Genomic DNA, 5,971 nt, shown 5'->3' with positions numbered 1-5,971 from the left:
ACCTGTCTCACAGCAGCTTTCTGTGATCTGAAAGCCCCATGGAGAAGCACAGAGATGCTAGGACTGAGGAAATGCTCTTGGGCTGGTGAAATGAGCCCAGTGTGTCGTTGGCTAGAAGCAGGGTGCTGAGACTTTGAGAAAGGGGGAGACATTTGGTGGTCTGCGGTGGATGTCTCTGCTCTCAGCAGTGTCTGGTGGCTTTTCAGTGTAAAACATGGGAGCGTGATCACCCTCCACCTCAGAAAGGTGCAAGCACAGTGCAAGTGGGAACTAGACAGAAGGACAGAGCAGCTCCCCCTCTCTCTGCACTAAGCCACAGGCAATCCTCTTGACTTGCCTGGCTCATGCTGTTCTCCTGGAGTGCAGCAGAAATGCGGAAGGTTCCTGAGATCTAAGAAAGCTCCCCAGGGGTGATGTGGGCAGCTGTAAAAATCCCTAGAACTCTTAAACTTCTTTTACCCTCCTGGTTCCTTAGCACTGGGAGTGCAGATGCTGACAAGCCCTTCTGCGTTAGGAGCGGTTTCAGCTGACAAAGTCACACACCAGACTGGCCCCTGCCCGCACCGATCCCATGAACACACGGCCGCAGAGCAGGGCTGGCTTTTCAAGAGCCCATGGGCAGAGGCCCTGCTCTTTATTGCACACTCGGCCAGCACCAAGCAGGGCTCCAGCCACAGACCTGAAGGAAGGTCTCCTAGAAAAGGAAAAGGGTCTGTGTGTGAGAGTGGGAGGGTCTATGGGAAATGGCTTTGATATTGCTCAGAGAATAATGCCCTGACTCTTCACTCTCTTTTTTCTACTTTGACAGCACCCCATTCCCAGAGGATGAAAATGTCCAACAGCAGCTCCATCACCCAGTTCCTCCTCCTGGCATTTGCTAACACGCAGGAGCTGCAGCTCTTGCACTTCTGGCTCTTCCTGGGCATCTACCTGGCTGCCCTCCTGGGAAACGGCCTCATCATCACTGCCATAGCCTGTGACCACCACCTCCACACACCCATGTACTTCTTCCTCCTCAACCTTGCCCTCCTCGACTTGGGCTCCATCTCCACCACTGTCCCTAAAGCCATGGCCAACTCCCTCTGGAACAACAGGGCCATCTCCTACCCAGGATGTGCTGCCCAGGTCTTTCTGTTAGTCTTTTTGATCTCAGCAGAGTATTTTCTTCTCACTGTCATGGCCTATGACCGCTACGTTGCCATCTGCAAACCCCTGCACTACGGGACCCTCCTGGGCAGCAGAGCTTGTGTCCACATGGCAGCAGCTGCGTGGGTATGTGGGTTCCTCAATGCTGTGCTGCACACTTCCAGTACATTTTCACTACCCCTCTGCCAAGGCAATGCTGTGGACCAGTTCTTCTGTGAAATCCCCCAGATCCTCAAGCTCTCCTGCTCAGATGCCTACCTCAGGGAAGTTGGGGTACTTGTAGTTTGTGCCTGTTTAGTCTTTGGGTGTTTTGTTTACATTGTGCTGTCCTATGGGCAGATCTTCAGGGCCTTGCTGAGGATCCCCTCTGAGCAGGGACGGCACAAAGCCTTTTCCACGTGCCTCCCTCACCTGGCTGTGGTCTCCTTGTTTATAAGCACTGGCAGTTTTGCCTACCTGAAGCCCCCCTCCATCTCCTCCCCATCCCTGGACCTGCTGGTGGCAGTTCTGTACTCGGTGGTGCCTCCAGCCATGAACCCCCTCATCTACAGCATGAGAAACCATGAGATCAAGGATGCCCTGAGAAAACTAATGACTGGATGCTTTTCAGAAGCAATAAACTGCCTCTTGTCTTCTGCATAGTGCTTATATTGCATTACAGACCCAACCTGCCTTTTGCTGGTCTTTTTATGGTGATTTTGGGTGTGGTTTTATTCCTTCTGTTTCACTTTGTTTTATTTATCTGAATGCTTTCCACAAAGAAGTGTCTTTATTCCTCTGGTTTCTAATTCACAGTCTGTCCAGGCTTTTCTGTGCCCTGGAGGCTGTGCAAATGAGCTGTGCCCTTCTTTGTGTTTAAACAAAATAAAGGGCCCTGCAGCATCTTTTTTTTTCTGAGATCCTTCCTCCAAGACCTTCTCTGCAGCTGCAGGGAGCAGTGCCTGTGTGCAGAGGGGAAGAAGAAAAGAGTCCCGGCACTGCAGCAGTGCCAGGGAGCACCAGCGCTTGGTCTTTCCCAAGCTTCTCTCTTCCCACTTCCATGCTTTCCTTCTGAACCCTTGGGTTGGTGGAAGGCCTGAGGGCTCTTGAAACTTGGTTAGAGTCCTTCCGTGTGGCAAGCCTGTGACTGCAGGCAAGGACAGGCAATGGGCACTTGTGTGACAGAGCTGGCCTCCATAGCAGCATTTCCATCATACAAGGGGATCTCCCCAGGCCTTGTGCCACAGATGCCCCCCAGCCCTGGGGCTCAGCCCTCTCCACCCCCGAGGAGCTGCTGTGCCCTTCAGAGGGTCTGGGGCTGTGGGGTGAGTGCCCAGAGCTCTGCCGCAGCCTGTGGTGGGCACTGCTGTGGGGCCATGCCAGACTGGGCTGCACTGGGCAGAGTTTAGAGCGGTGGAGGGAGGTCAAGGGATGTGGGGAGAGTTTAGGGGGAGCTGTGGTGGGCTGGAAAGTGCCCAGGAGAGAAAAATATCTGTGTAGAGCTTGTAGTGTGTGACCATGCAGGGCCAGGACTGACACCAGGGGTTTGTGGTGCAGGGACGGGGCTTGTGGAAAACAGTGAAGACATGCAGGTGCAGAGTAGAGGAGGAGGACAGTGTGTGCCCCTGGTGCCACGGACAGACACGGAAGGTGGCTCAGGGTCTTCGTCACTCCCAGTGTCTCTCATTGGCCATTTCCAGCACTTGCTGGTCACCCTAGGTTTATGGGTGAGTCTTGCTGTAAGGCCATCTCCACCTTCCTGCTGGGCCAAGGGCTGTTTTTGGGGAACGGACAGCCCTGCCCGGCCTCGCTCCTTCCCTAGACCCTGGCAGACCCTGGAGCAGAGCTGTCTGTAAAGCTCCTCATGGGACAAGGCTGCGGCAGGGCAGGGGTCGGGTGCTGGGGAAGCTGCAAAAGTAGGAAGGTCGTAGGGGAACTGTGATCTGAAGGCTGCCATTGGGACCACAATGAGGGGAACGTTCTCCACCCCTGCCTGTCCCCTTTCCTGTGCTGTGCCTGCACAGTGGGGCTGTGGGACCGTGTATGGGCGGTGGGGCTGGGCCAGGAAAAGGACAGGGGCCACGAAGCAGCTGCCAGGAGGTGTCAGCAAGGACAGGTACAAAGCAGGAATTTCCTTATATTGCATTTGTTGTGGAGGCATGAGTGTAGGAAAAGAAAAGCTTACCTGGAGATGCTGGTGGCAAAGGAAGTCAAAAGCAAAGAAAAGCTTTGGTCACTTGTGAATAGACCAAGGCTGAACAAGGGAAATGCAGGGCTGCTGCTGAATGGGGAAGGTGATTTAATAACAGCAGGCACAGCTGGGGCTGAAGGAATGAATGCCTGCTGTGCCTGAGTCTTTCCTGAAATGGTCTCCAGGCCCCTGTGCTCAGGGAAAGGCTTCAAGGAAGAGGAGAGCATGCATTGGCATGAAAGTCAGGAAATCCCACAAGGACAGACGCCAGGTTCTGTCCCTGCAGGGGACTAACCCTGGCAATGGCACAGGCGGGGGGCTGCCTGGCTGGAAGGAGGCATTTTGGAAAGGTGTTGGTGGACAGCGAAATGGACAGGACAGAGCCGTGTGCCTTGGAAGCAAGGAAGGACAGGAGGACCACGGGCTGTATGAACAGGAGCATGGACAGGTGATTGAGGGAAGGGATTATACCGAACATTGTGTCCATATTTCAGACCCAATATAGGAAAGGTGTAGGCAAGCTGGAGCCAGTTTAGCAAAGGGCCCCCATAATGGTCCGAGGCAGGAACACTTTCCCTGTGAGGAGAGGCTGAGGGAGCTGGGCTTCTCCAGCCTGGAGAAAGGAAGATCTTGGGCGAAATATGTAGCAGCATTGCAGTGTTCCCAGGAAGACTGAGTCAGTCTCATGTCCATGATACAAGACACAAGGACAAGAGGCAATGGTCTCAAAGAAGGGGGTTAGTGTACATACAGAGAAATACATTTCCAACATGAGGATAGTCAAATGCTGGAAGCTGTTTTGCAGGGACTTTGTGCAGGCTTTATCCCAAAAAGTGACCAAGGCATCTTTGGATAAAGCCCTGAGTAATCTGGTCTGGCCCTGCTTTGAGCAGGAGGTTGGCCGAGAAACTTCTGAGGTCCCTTCCAGCCTAAATGATGCTGTCCTTCCTTCTCCTTCATCTTTTCAAATGAAGGAAATCTCTCAGGTTCTCCCTGACCACAGAAATAATTCACATCAAGTGCGGAGCTGCTTCACAGTTGACACCAAACAACCTTGGCCATGTCATTTGCTTCTCTCCTTACTCCCCCCACCCAAGCTCTTCTATTTTACTGTTGCATAACCTGCCAAGAGGAACAGCCTACCTTCTTAATCCTTTCCACATTGGTCTTGCATTTCTTGTTTTGTATCCTATTTCTGAGATGGTTGCTGTGGTATTTTCAACTTTGGGTAGCAGCTCCGTTAATCACATCATTCTTTTTCATTACTTGTATTGTCCTGCAAACCCCCATATTATCTTCTTTGAGGCAATGGCCCATAAAACTTAAAGGCTGATCTGTTGGTGTTTCAATTTAGAGGGACCTTGAAACACTTATGGATTTGGCCAACAGAAACCTCCAGAAGTTTTACAAGGGAAAGGGGGCAAGTTCTGCACTGGGGCAGAAAAACCTCGTGGATCAGGACAGGATGTGACTTGACTGGATGTGGAGTTCCCTGCGGAGAAGGGCATGGGGGCTATGATGGATGCCGTGGGAGCCAGTGGGTTTCCCATTTTGAAAGGAGGATGGGGAAACTGGAGAAGGTCCAGAAGAAGCCTGTCAGGTTGGGGAGAGGGGCCGAAAGCACATGAGCTGTGTGGAGAGGTTGAGGGCAGTAGTCCTACTCAGTGTGCTGCAGGGGAAGCACAGGGCACTCTAAAAGCAGGTGACAGCTACCTGGAGAGATGGTCAAGCCAAACCCTTCTGCAGTGCCAAATGTTATGGCAGAGGCAAGAGGCAGAAACTTCTTCCTGGCAGCTTCCCACTGGGCCTTAGGAAAAAAAGGAAAAGGCGGGTGGTGCTGCACTGCAGCAGGACATCCAGAGAGGATCTTTCACTTCCATGTTTGGAGGTTTTCAGGTTTCAGCTCTGCAGCCAGCTTGACCCTGGGGTTGGTGATAGCCTACCCTTTGGTGGAAGGCCACCATTACAGATATGGAGACAAGGCAGTTGACCAGGTCCTTGAACCTAGGAACCAGTATGCCATGCCACCTGAGACTCCTGGGAACACCTAAGCTTTTGTCCAGAGAAGCGTGATTCCTCTTGAAGTGTCCTGGCCAATCTCCTGACCCATGTGGTTCTTTAGGTTCCGGAGAGAATCAAAACCAACTTTAGGAGTAGGCTAGCTTCATTTTGCATGCTGAAATGCAGGGGAGATGAAGGCAGCTCAGAGCTTCCAGGCTCCCTGCTGCACAGTTAGGACTTCAGAGCCTGGAACGGCAGGTAACGGTGCTGTATCAGTGTACACCACATCCAGGTTTTGCCTGCCTTTGTGCCTTTTCACTAACCTGGGATCTGTCCCTTGGCCACCTTTGGCTAAAACCAAAACAACTCCCCTATTCCACCTCCCCATCCTGATGAAAATTCTGAGAAATTGATGGAGCAGAGCTGACTTAAGGGTTATTTTGTCTAAGAGGTGTGATCTTTAAATGATTGCAAAGAGTTAGAAGTGAGAGGAAAAGCACTGTTCTAAGAATTGCATGCCAGAGGCTAATCACTAAGAACTTGTAGCTATATTGTCAAGTAAAAACGAAATGAAAGAGCTTTACTTCATCATCATGAATACAGAATAGTTCCCTTGCAGCACTGTCCTGTTACTGTTATTACTGTTATACCGCT

General features: G+C 51.9%; 1 pseudogene; it reads left to right on the top strand.

Annotated features, from left to right (window-relative positions):
• Nucleotides 1-743: 743 nt before the first annotated feature.
• Nucleotides 744-1,788, top strand: LOC138683173 (olfactory receptor 14A16-like; annotated as a pseudogene).
• Nucleotides 1,789-5,971: the final 4,183 nt, after the last annotated feature.

Source organism: Haliaeetus albicilla, chromosome 31, assembly GCF_947461875.1.
Source record: "Haliaeetus albicilla chromosome 31, bHalAlb1.1, whole genome shotgun sequence".
In the NCBI taxonomy this organism is placed as follows: Eukaryota; Metazoa; Chordata; class Aves; order Accipitriformes; family Accipitridae; genus Haliaeetus; species Haliaeetus albicilla.
Note: the sequence above shows the minus strand (reverse complement) of the source record. Positions and strands in the feature narration are given on the sequence as shown.